At 36.7% G+C, this 12,208-nt stretch overlaps 1 long non-coding RNA gene across 1 annotated transcript; it reads left to right on the top strand.

Moving 5' to 3' along the window:
- Nucleotides 1-9,065: 9,065 nt before the first annotated feature.
- LOC116924988 lies at nucleotides 9,066-9,333 on the top strand. The gene is made up of 2 exons (XR_004395278.2): nucleotides 9,066-9,174; nucleotides 9,231-9,333. It is a non-coding gene; the product is annotated as an uncharacterized LOC116924988 (long non-coding RNA).
- Nucleotides 9,334-12,208: the final 2,875 nt, after the last annotated feature.

The raw sequence follows: 12,208 nt of genomic DNA, 5'->3' as shown, positions 1-12,208 counted from the left end.
AATTTATCGCACAGTTGACGCCGTCACTTTTATCTTACAATTAATTGCGTGATTTAGTGCGAAAACGCGTAGTATCGTGCAATTATTTATTCTTTTACCTATTTTTTAATTTTTTTCGTTTGCTATTGTACAAACCAGTCGACAGGGAATACATTATTGGAGGAGACGTAGCTAGTAATAAAATTTTTCACAACAACGATCGTCACAAGGAGCAACAACTGAGGATTGATAGTGATGATGATGATGACCATTCGTTCAATACAGCTGACCATTCCCCACCAGAATACGCAAGTGGTTCCGACGAAGAAGGCGATGTCGATCGAGAATAAAAATACAAATTTCTGTTGTCTAATTTTTTATTGTTCAATTTAGTACGTAATGAGCACAATTTTATTGTGTTAATTTTTAAATTGCGGAAAAAACTTGCAGGATAGTACGTGAAAATAACGTTTACATATGTTTAATTCAATAGTGCATGATTTATTCTAAAGTTATTGCGTACTATTTTTTCAACGCGCATTAACTGGTATTTAAGTTTATCTATTGCATACTGTAGTTCATGATAGCATGATAAAATCAAGTTAAGATATGATAAAAAGATGTTAACACACAATTAATCGTGCTAGTATGCAATTTACTATTTAAACACGCAATGAATTGTATTTAAGTATGTCTATTGCATACTGTAGTTAATGATAGCATGATAAAATCTTATTAACATATGATAAAAACATGTTAACACACAATTAATCGTGTTAGTATGCAATTTATTGCATACTTAGGCAATTAATTGCCTCGGATTTTTGGTTGGGTATAACTGTACCTTCTCTTATAGGCTAAAAAACTAAATACTTCTGCTTGAAACACTTAGAATTTCAACTTCAAGAAAGATGAGAGCGATGCCCAAAGTCCAATTTCGAAGATGGATAGTTTATGCAAACACTTTTAGAATTCACTAAAAAAATGTACATTAGCTGAGCTAAGACCATTAATAAAACAAGAAAACATTCAAAACATACCTTAGTGTGGCGCTGAATTTTCAACAGAGGCAACAAAACATTAACTTTAACATTTCAAGAATTCAAATTCCATTACAAGCTCATACATACAACAGCAGACAGCACTCACAGTAGAACAATAGTCAATACTCAATAGAAGAAGAATAGATAGACGAAGATCGTCTGCACAGCTGTTTGTTGTTCCATTTACTTCCATCTAGCAATGCTTTTAAGAACCAAAAAATTGTAAATTTTAAGAACAAAGGTTGTGTTTGTATATATTTTCCTTATAATTACAGAGAATTTTAAAATTTCAAAGTTATTTGCTAAATATCCCGGGAAAATCCCGTTTTGTTCATATCCCGACAAAAATCCCGAAAACTCCCTAGGGTCATTCCACCCAAAATGAATTTTTTTTTGCGCGGTAGATCACCGATTTGCCTGATTTTTTTATAGCGTGTTTGTTAGGTGTTTACTATTCACTGGGTAAAAGGAAAAAATTTTCCCATTTACCGGAAATGAGCAAAATAATGCCAAAGTTCCGCATTTTTTCATTTTTTTAATGGCTTTTTTTTCACTAAATCAGCCGTATCTCCCGAACCGTTTGAGCTAAAGTAAAAATAAAAAAAAAAACAGAAAGAATTTTTTTTCTCTTTTAAATGCTTTTTTTAAAAGAATTCGAAGAAGTTAAAACTAGGCTACACGGATTTTAAGTTTTAAAGTTTAAAAAATCGTAGCTCATATATACGATTTTATTTTTTTTTTCACGCATCGATAGCCCTTGAGTATGCGTTTTTATTGTAAAATTCTAAATGTTACCCGTTCCTCGTTTGTCTATTATGAATTTTTAAAATTGTCAAATCGTGTCCGATCTTTTACGCAGAAATGCCCTTCAATCGCCAAGAGGGGTCTCGAGAGACCTCTCGAAGAGGGGGGCGCTGTAAAACGCGCGGGGCGCGAAGTAAAGGCGCGATGTTTAAATGATTTTTCATTTTATTTAGAAATTCATAAAAAAAGCAGTTTTAGAAACCATCCGCCATGCGGTTCGTATATTTAACAGAAATTACATCATATTCTTCTTGGTTAATTTTAAAAATTCTGGGTAAACGGGTAGTGTGACGAAGAGAATCAATTTTTAACAAAACACTATGAATTGAAACCATGGCGAAATCTTTCGTAGGCTTGTAGCCTCTAATGAAACCAGACTCACCATCGGGAGACATAAATTTTACTTTAAATTCACTGTTGACTAAATCTATTGAACAAATTTGCGCGAGATACCACAATCCATTTTCTTCGTATATGCAAGCAATAAAATCTTTAACGACACACGTATTAAGGTCAAAGATGTTTCGATCGGGCAGTACATCATATACTTTAAAATCTGATTCGGGACCAGAAAGGGGAGAAGCCTTCAGTTGGAATGAATTTATCGGAATATAGCAATGCAAAGAACGCGTTCCCTGAACCACGACAGCTTCGCCTATTCGCCTTTCAATAGTAGCCGCATTATTTTTAACTACATCGGAACTCACATAAAAAGTTTTAATATTATCTACATTTTCTTTTGCCCAAAGAAAAAGTTGCTCCGGGTTTGTTATTTGATTGTTGCTGTGCCTCTGTAGACTGGCTAATCTCGCTAAGTGTTTCAATGTGCCGCCGATTCCATCACAAGCGCTTTTGCCATGACACGATGCAAAAAAATGCCATTCGGCCTTCAAACCAAAATCAGCTTCGTGACTGCATAAATTAGCAAAATTCTTTTTGTTTTTCTATTGGCTGGCTGCCCCGTCTGTAAAGTAAATCACTTTTTTAATTAAAGGATTGATTTCTTTTAAATGACTCAAAACGGGGCGCAAAAAAGCATGGAGAGTTAGGGTGTCATGTGTTAGATGGTTACTTGTAACGCAAATCGGAATATTAAATGGAGAGCCATCTTCTTTTTTCATGTATGCCATAAATGGCAGTAAAGTTGCGTGCTCGTTCATCCAATAATAACCTTGAATTGCGTCTTGAATGATAAATGCGAAATTCTCAGAAAAATCGCTTACTAATACGCAAGAATCGTGATCTATGTTTGCCTTACAATTAGCGAAATAAGCGCTCTGAGAGCGTGCAATAAAGTGATGCTTTGTCAAATTGCCTACAAGTTTAACGAGAGACTCAATGAACTCATCCTTCTCCTCCGTGATAGTTTCAAGTTTGCTGCCATCGGTCTGTGTCCACTTTTTGTAAATAATCTCGTCGCCTCCTTCTTCTGTCAAGTCAAGGAGAAACTCGCGTAACCTTTCTGGTCCGGGACAAGCGTTACTGAGCAACGTTCCATCATGCAAGCCTTTTAAAAATTTTAGACATATTGTTTTAATTTGAAATTATTAATTGTCAGCTATCGTCATACCTGATTATAAACTGAGCAAACCAATTTGTCCATAAAATAGTTTCGTTCGTCGACATGGATGGCAGCCAACATCAATTTAACATTTTGGTGATACACACAAACGCACACAGAGTGAGTTCCGCTTGATCCGACCGTAATAACATGCGCTGGTCTGAGGGTCGCAAAAATGGATAATCCAAACAATTTCAATCCGTCGGCATTAAGTTTCTTCTTATAATCCCTATGCAACTCATCGATGTTAACTAATAGCAAGCGCTTTTGGATCTTTAAGCGCTTTCCGTTGCTTTGTTTAACACTCTTTATGTGCTTCATACCAGGAAGCTGTCTGCTATACTCGTCGGACGTGTAGAACTAAACAATTCTCCTTTCGTCATCTGTGGATAATGTAATTGGTCGTATTGATTCTTTTTTTAAAATATTTGTAAATTAAGCTATTAAAAAAGAGCATCAGAGTGCACTGCTCTCGCTTTAGCGGATTTTTTTGTTGTTGATTTTTACCTTCCGTTACGCTTCCTTTTCGCTTGATACTAGATTTAACATTGGGTAAAATGCCGCAGTTTTCCAGCTTTAGAGCAGATGCCTTAGCTGCGGCACCCAAACTCACGCCAAAATATGAAGCTGTTTCAGCTTGCGTCCAGCTAGCAGGCGCTAAGGTGAGGAGAGAATATTTTTCTTTTCGGTTCGATGACAATTGTATCTAAACAACACCGATACACGTAAAAATCAGTAAATTTTACGTAATGAAGGCGATTGAAAGAACAATAATAGACACAAAACTGGTTTTACCTTATCTCGAAGCTCTGTCATTAAAAGGGAATAATCTTCTAATTGAAGGTTCGGAAATCCGTCTGATTCAGTCATAACGTTCCGCTTAACGGAGTCCATAACTTTCTCAAAGACATTTAAGCGTCTTTCTTTAGATAAACTGGTGATATTTTCTATTGGACTTATGACAAATGCGTCAGCCAAAGCACTTATAACTTTTCTTGGTGTGACTGGCATGTTGAGATTGTAGTCGTCATCGATGGAATTCAAAGGAGAATCACAAATCATGTCACGTTCAACAATTGGTTCAATGTTTTCGTCATTTAGAAAATCTTTTGCCTGTTTGAAACATCGCGGACATAGTTTTTTTCCAGGGATAAGACGAATATTTCCTGTGGCCGTAAACACGGAGTCACTGAGATCAAGACATATAACAGAAACTCCCTTGCTAGTCTTTTTCCCGTGTTTAGAAAATGGATCACAACACTTCTTTTGACTTTTCGCGTTTCCACAATGAATGAAAAAAACATAATAATGATGAGCACAAATCGTTTTAATATTTTCGGACTGAAGGCGCAATTTTATCACTCTTTGGTCAGTGTTTTGCAGATCACTTATCAACGTAATGCAAACTTTGTTCGTATGAATTACTTGATGGCAACCATCGTTAACCTGAGAAATATTTCCAACACAACAGTTCTCTATTTTTTCAGCCATGCTGAGACAGTAAAAACACACAAAATCGCAAGACAGAAACTTATTTCAAACTGAAAAGGTCATAATATTGAACTGAAGACGACGGCAGAAAAAGAAACAGACGTAACTATAAACTACTAACAATTTAAGTTGTTTATATTTGAAGCTTGTTAAGTTTGAAACACCACGCCTTTACATCGCCCCCCTTTTCGAGAGGTCTCTCGAGACCCCTCGATACCTCTCGAGACCCCTCGAGACCCCTTGGCGATTGAAGGGCATTTCTGCGTAAAAGATCGGACACAATTTGACAATTTTAAAAATTCATAATAGACAAACGAGGAACGGGTAACATTTAGAAATTTTACAAGAAAACGCATACTCAAGGGCTATCGATGCATGCAAAAAAAAATAAAATCGGACTTGCCATATATGAGCTACGATTTTTTAAACTTTATAACTTAAAATCCGTGTAGCCTAGTTTTAACTTCTTCGAATTTCACTTTTCAAACAAGCATTTAAAAGAGAAAAAAAATTCTTTCTTTTGGTTTTTTTATTTTTACTTTAGCTCAAACGGTTCGGGAGATACGGCCGATTTAGTGAAAAAAAGGCCATTAAAAAAATGAAAAAGTGCGGAACTTTGGCATTTTTTTTCTCACTTCCGGCTAATAGGAAATTTTTTTCCTTTTACCCAGTGAATAGTAAACACCTAACAAACACGCTATAAAAAAATCAGGCAAATCGGTGATCTACCGCGCAAAAAAAAATTAAAAAAAATTCATTTTGGGTGGAATGACCCACAACCATTCTAGTGACGCCATTTCGTTTAGCTTCCAATTCGACGGAATTGAGACTTGATTTGCAATTGCAAATGAATATGCAAGCTGGCGAGATTTAGTCGTTGTTATGCCATGGTTAAGTAACGTACATCTATTTAGATAAACAGACAAGTCCATCTCCATTGATTCTGATAAAATTATCTTGGCAGCAGCTTTAACTCTTAAGTATCCCACATCCGTGATGAAGCTTTGCATATCTGCCAAATGTTGTTTTGGTCAGTCCTTAGTGTTATGCAGCCTTATTTATTGTCAGAACACCGCGTAGGAGATCTCCCACTGTCTTTTACAAAATTTCTTTACCCGGGGGTTGTTGACTTCTCTTCTTTACATAATTCCTTACCATCTATTAAAAAAATAATATAGGATTAATGAATGGGCTTTTTATTTTGTAATGTATCTTACTTTTAACTTTGACGATTGAAGTGTGATGTTTATATGTCACTTATATAACTGTCGGGAACGTCCCAAGGAAAGAACTTTGCTGTTTATGAACTTCAATATTCTTCCTCTGGTTTCTTCGTAAAACCAAGTGTTACAATTTCCTTTAATCATTTTTTTTATGAAAATTGTTACATAACATATCATAGATAACATAGTCATTTAATGAGACACAAATACATTTGGGGAAATTCATACTTATACTAAAAATAAACTAATGTATATGTTTAATTGTGTGAATTATCACAAATAATTACCAGTTTCTCTATCTGTTGTTCTAAAGAAAAATCACTCAACATCACTCATGACACCATTACTGTTTCTGATAAGATAATTATGAATCGATTATACAGTTGTTTATCTATTACACTAAACCAAACCCCATTCTATCTTGTGATAAGGGAAATAATTGAGTGCTTTTTCACAATAACAGCTGGGATCTAGCGCTAGAAAGCCAAACCGGGTAGCAGATATTCGGATTTCAAGATCCAACGTTCTTAAACCTGGTAAAAAAACCCGGTTGGAAATTCTAACACACTGATTAACCCGAACAAGAAATTCAGGTAATCGCAAAAAACAGATAATCAATTAACTCAAACCATTAACTCTGTTAATTAATTAATAGCACGTGGAAGGCCACCATCCACTAGTTACCACGACCCACGCAACAAAATCTGCTGTTTCCTGCATGGGTACGTGAACGTCGAATTCTGCTAACATAAGAGAAGAAACCTGGGCTTTTAGAAAAAATAGGTAAATCTATGCGAATGGGGAAGATATGTGCAACCCCTGGAAACACTAAACCTCGACCCAACCCTGGTCTAACCCATCAAAATCGAAATTCTGTATTCCATGGAATAGGTAAAAAAACGGAAAAACCGGAGAGAAATGAAATAACAAGGCATCACATGGATCGACATAGACTCGTCAGATCTGATCGATCTGAGGCCGTTGCTTACGCAAGGCTTCAAACGAAAAGCGGTGAAAACACCATTTACACTCTCGCCAGAAAAACATAAGTGGTGCCTCTCTCAAAGAGAAACATCACTTTACCCAGATTGGAACTATTGAACTCGTTATTAGCTGCACGATTGGTTAAAGGAATTTAAATTTTCCTTTACGTGGAGTCATGGCAAAGGTTTTTTTGGGCAGATTTCCTAGTTAACATATGGACGCCATATGTTAGAAACCTAGTGGAAGCAATTAAGAAACTATCGGGAATAAGTTGGTGGCGGAAATGCCTTAGTCTACAAGATCCTACGGATCTTGTCTCACAGGGAGTGCCAGTGGCAACGCTGGTACATTCCGAGCTATGGTTTAACGGTCAATTGTGGTTAAAATAAAAAGAAAGTCTGCTGCCGGATTTCACACCGACGGAGGAGAGCCTAGTTTCCATGAAAGGAGTGAAGCGGAAGCCAAAGAAAAAACCGCTGTCATGTCGGTAGCTACCTTGGATCCAGCTTCTTCAGTCAAATGGAAGTTAAATTGAATTCATCATGAAACCGTTTACTCCGAAGAACCACCAGGACGCTAAGATTTATCTCCCAAGACCGTCCCGCCAACAGAACGCAAGTGAAAACACCAATTGAGATAGGAGACGGGAAATAAATTATGGTAGACTTTTTCCGGTAGAAAAATTTGCAAAGGCGGTTCTAATTATTTACAGGCAGCTCCAAAAAAAAAGCTATCTGAAGACGTATTGAGAACTGCAAGAAGGGCGGCAACCATACGACAAGTAAAAAATTGCCGCACTCCGACCAAATACTGTGAGATAAAAGAGACAAATTAATCAGAGTAACGGAAAGGATTAAACTAGCGTTATGAAACAGAGACATTTAACCTGCCATTCTATTGCCCGCTCTCCATGCTGTTGTAAAATTGATCATCCAAGGCAGACATTTCTTGCTAAAACACGATGGAGTGAAAAATCATCCTTTCGGATTTCAGGGAACGCTTTTGGATAATAATAAGCCTATCTTCACCATCGTTCAGAGAGGTAGCTGCACCTCTACCCCCAAATCGCTTGAAAAAAGCGAAAGCCTTCGTAATCACGGTTGTCGATTTCATAGGCCCACTGTACTATAGGAATCTAACATCTCGTAAGAACAGGTGCGCATAGAAGGGGGCGAGAGCAGGGGGTAGCCGGGGTAGTTTACACCGGGGATAACGTAGAGAGGGGCATCACAAAAGTCAGACACCTGGAATTTTTTTAACATAGTGGGAAAAATGAAAACACGAAATAAAAATCAATTCTATGCTTACTGAATTAAATTTTAGTTAGTTTAGCAATTTTTTTCTACTGTTTGCTAGTTAGCGCGGATGGCTCAAAAAGTACCGTTGTCAGAGCCACCGTGCCGGGATTTGTCCCGAAAGCCGGGTTTTTTACCTAAGCATACAAGTATGCTTTTATGAAACGAAACGCTACCCTTTCTATTAGGAAACCAGAGCACACAAGTCAGGCACATGCAGCGACATTCAACAAGCCTGTGGTGATGTTATTTTAAGACAAACTGCTTCAACTAAAGTAAAAATATTCATTCAAACCTAATCCGATTTGGAACTTGGACGACGTGTAGGACGCAACAGTTCAGGCCCCACCAAACGTTATTGCTGCTAAAGGAACTAAGCAGGTGTATTAATTGATGAATTATGTCGTAAACTATTTCCTCAATTCTTCTTATTTAATTTCTGAAGGTACAACAGACTGCCTCAGGAGAAAAGGGGGACAATGTTACAATGTTGGCCTTCATCAGTGCTGATGGTACAGTATGTTGCAGAAAAACATGTCTCGTAAGGCCCAAGGTTTTTTTTTATGTTATTTTTTTATGTATTGGCGCTAGGTGGCTTGAAGACTTACTTTTACAGTTATGCTTTCCGCAAGACACTATTCTGCATATTCCTACACCCCATAGCAGAAGCAGGGTAGCAGACAGTTAAATCGGTATGTTGAAAGGTTGATTTTGATACTTGAAACGTCAAACATAAAAAATCTATAAAGTTAAACGTATATTTGTTAAAGGAAATTGCAATTTCATTGTGCAAGGTAAAGGTGTTGCAATTTAAAATTTTTATTTAACATAATTTCTTTTCATTTCATAGGACCTATAGAAAACAAGAAATTTTAAATCACAACTAAAGCAGCCTATTTTTGTTTTGTATTTGATGGTAACTCAATAGAAGGAGATATCTATCGATGATTGAATATTAATTTTTCTATTTTTCCTAAGAGTGTTAAGGTATACATGTTACAAGTTTAAATAATCCAATTACAGTTTATACAGACTAAGGCTATACCCGCACTGATGCAACAATATGCATCAAACTTCATACGGAGGAAAGCTTTAATATAACCACAACCTTGTGTAATACAATGTGGTAGAGGGAAAAGTTCAGGTGCTAATTATTTTTGTTATAAGAATTTTGTTTTGTTGTTTGTATAAGCAGTATAAAGCGTTTAATGTTTCACTTCTACAGGATTGTGGTCTATTGCGATTTATTCTTCTGATAGACACAATCAACATGATTTCTTTTTAAAACCTTTCATTTAAGTTGATGGTGCAATACAGGATTCTACTGCATAATTGTGTAGGAATTTAATGCAAATACATCCATTTGATTCCCACAGTTCGGATTTATTGTTTCTTCAACAAGTTACAAATCTAATACTTCTTCCAGTCGCCATCAACAGCTATGATGAGTCGCAAACGGGATGTCATAGACTTTGCGAGAGTTTGCCAGTAAGATGGTCGTTGACTAAGATGGTGCCAGGTATTGTTAACAGCATTCCAAAGTTCGTCGGTATTTTTAGCGTGATTGGTATCCATTTCACGCACCATTTCGCTCCATACATTCTCGATGGGGTTTAAATCTGCCCCTTTTGGTGGCCACGGCAGAAGCTGAAAGGAAACACCTTCATCTTCAAACCAATCTCGAACTAGGTAACTTCTGTGAATTGGGGAAAGATCCTGAACAAATGGAATGAGTGCATCTGTTCCAAACCTAGCCCATGCAGACGGTAAGAGATCGTTCTCTAATATTTCTATATATTTCTGAGCCGTTAGACAGCCGCTGATGTGACGCATTTTCCAGGCGCCAGATGAAAACCAGGCCCAAACTGGAATTGATTGTCTCCCGCTCCGTTTAATCATCTGAGTATGGTTAGGGTTGAACCTAGTTCCATTCGTTCGAAAGACGAAGGAATGACCACATTCATGGGAACTATAAAACGAATGTAAAGTAATGAAAGCAAAATTAAGAAAAATAAACCGAATAAATGTTTTACCCGAAAGTTTTTTCATCACTAAAAATAACTTTTGCCCACCAATCTGCACCTTTATTGACGAATTCCGTTGCGAATGCTAATCTTGTATTTTTGTGGGCTTATGTAAGGAATTCTTTTTTGGCGGGAATTCTTCCGTAAATCCCATGCATTTTTAGCCTTCGAGAAATTGTTCCTCGATAAATGGGCAACTCACAAATGTCTATGGATGTTTTATATATTTTTGAGGCTTTTAAATAATACACGACGTAAAAATTTTGATCTTTCTGTTACCTTTTAGTTCCTGCAGGGTTGTGATATGTTTTGCTCTGACGGCCTGCAACAACATGGCATCTTGCACTGGCGTCGTTTTGCGGGCTTGTCCGGATCCTATTTTGCGCTTAACCTCAAAAGTTTCTTCATATCGGTGGATCCACTTTTTAACCGTATTAGGATGGCATTGAATTATATCCGCAATTTCAGGTATGGTAGTCTCTTCATGAAAAAGCGCAACTATAGCGCCTCTATCTTGAAGACTTAAATGTTTTCCTTGCTCACGTAGAAACATAGAGCTACAGGAAATTTTGAGATGCGACTGACCTTATTCAATAATGTTTCAGTACTTTACCTAACCTCCTAGGTAAAAAAAACTATCAGGTGCCAAAATGTATACTTTTTTTTGCAGCTGACGCAGTTCGACCTAGGTCAAGGCTAAATCCCGCAACGTATGGCTAGAGACTTCCTGTCCAACTCCAGCCTAGGTGATTTTTTCTTACCCTTTCCCTAAATTCTTAAACGCGGACAAAAGTAATGGTCTCGTGTTTCAGTTTTCTCAATTTTCTCGAAGTGTAGGCCACAAATTTCGCTCTCAGCATGGCATCATTATTTCGCACGAAAACAAGTGATCCTGCAGCCCAGCATAATGGAAATCAACAGGAAAATACTATTTTTATCGACACCGCTACTTTTAAGTTAGTCATTTTATTTATGTTTTAATTTGTCATGGAAAAGGAACGCATTTTAACAATTTTGATTTTTTTTCGGTATCCATCAAGCCGGATACGTATACTTTGGCAATTCCACATGTAAGGTTAACAAGAAAAAGCATTCCCTTCACGTGTGGGCTTGGTTCTCAACGACTGGCGGAATAGGATCCATTTGTCGAGTGGACAGCTTTCCAAGCAAGATCATTGAAGTCTTCAACGATGAATTTAGTCCTGAACTGCTTACTGACTTCAAGATTAACAGTGTTACCTTCATGGACGGAAAAGCATCACACATCACGGACGCAATGCAGGAGTGGATCAGCCAGGAAATAAAAAAGATCTATGGGTCCTTATCGAAAGATTTTGGGAAGCAAAATCTAATTCTGACCACTATTGGAGAGGCCTTTAAGTTCTTTTGAAACTTATGTGAACTCCCATTTGAAAAATGAAGAAATTTTTTTATGTCGCCATCTTTTTGCTCATATTTCTGTTTTTGTCCTCTTTTATTATGTTTCATTTAAGAACGCTTTAAATCAAGAACGATGACCTTTAAGTTGTATTTTTCTTTTTACTCACCGAACTAGGTTCGTGCTATCAAACGACAATACATATTTTGGTAACTTAATCTACATTTCAAAGCAATAAAATATTTAGTTTACATCAAATGGTTTCATGTTTTTTAAACATTTTATTTCATCAATAGTAAGTCATACACAATAAGTTGGTTAAACAAAACATTCTACAACTACACAAGCACAAATGAAATTTAAAAAATGAAATTTAATGTAGACGATTGTTAACTTGGAGTGTACAAAGCTTCAAAGATATGTTCG

This window comes from Daphnia magna, linkage group LG6, assembly GCF_020631705.1.
Source record: "Daphnia magna isolate NIES linkage group LG6, ASM2063170v1.1, whole genome shotgun sequence".
In the NCBI taxonomy this organism is placed as follows: Eukaryota; Metazoa; Arthropoda; class Branchiopoda; order Diplostraca; family Daphniidae; genus Daphnia; species Daphnia magna.
This window is presented reverse-complemented; position numbering and strand designations above follow the sequence as displayed.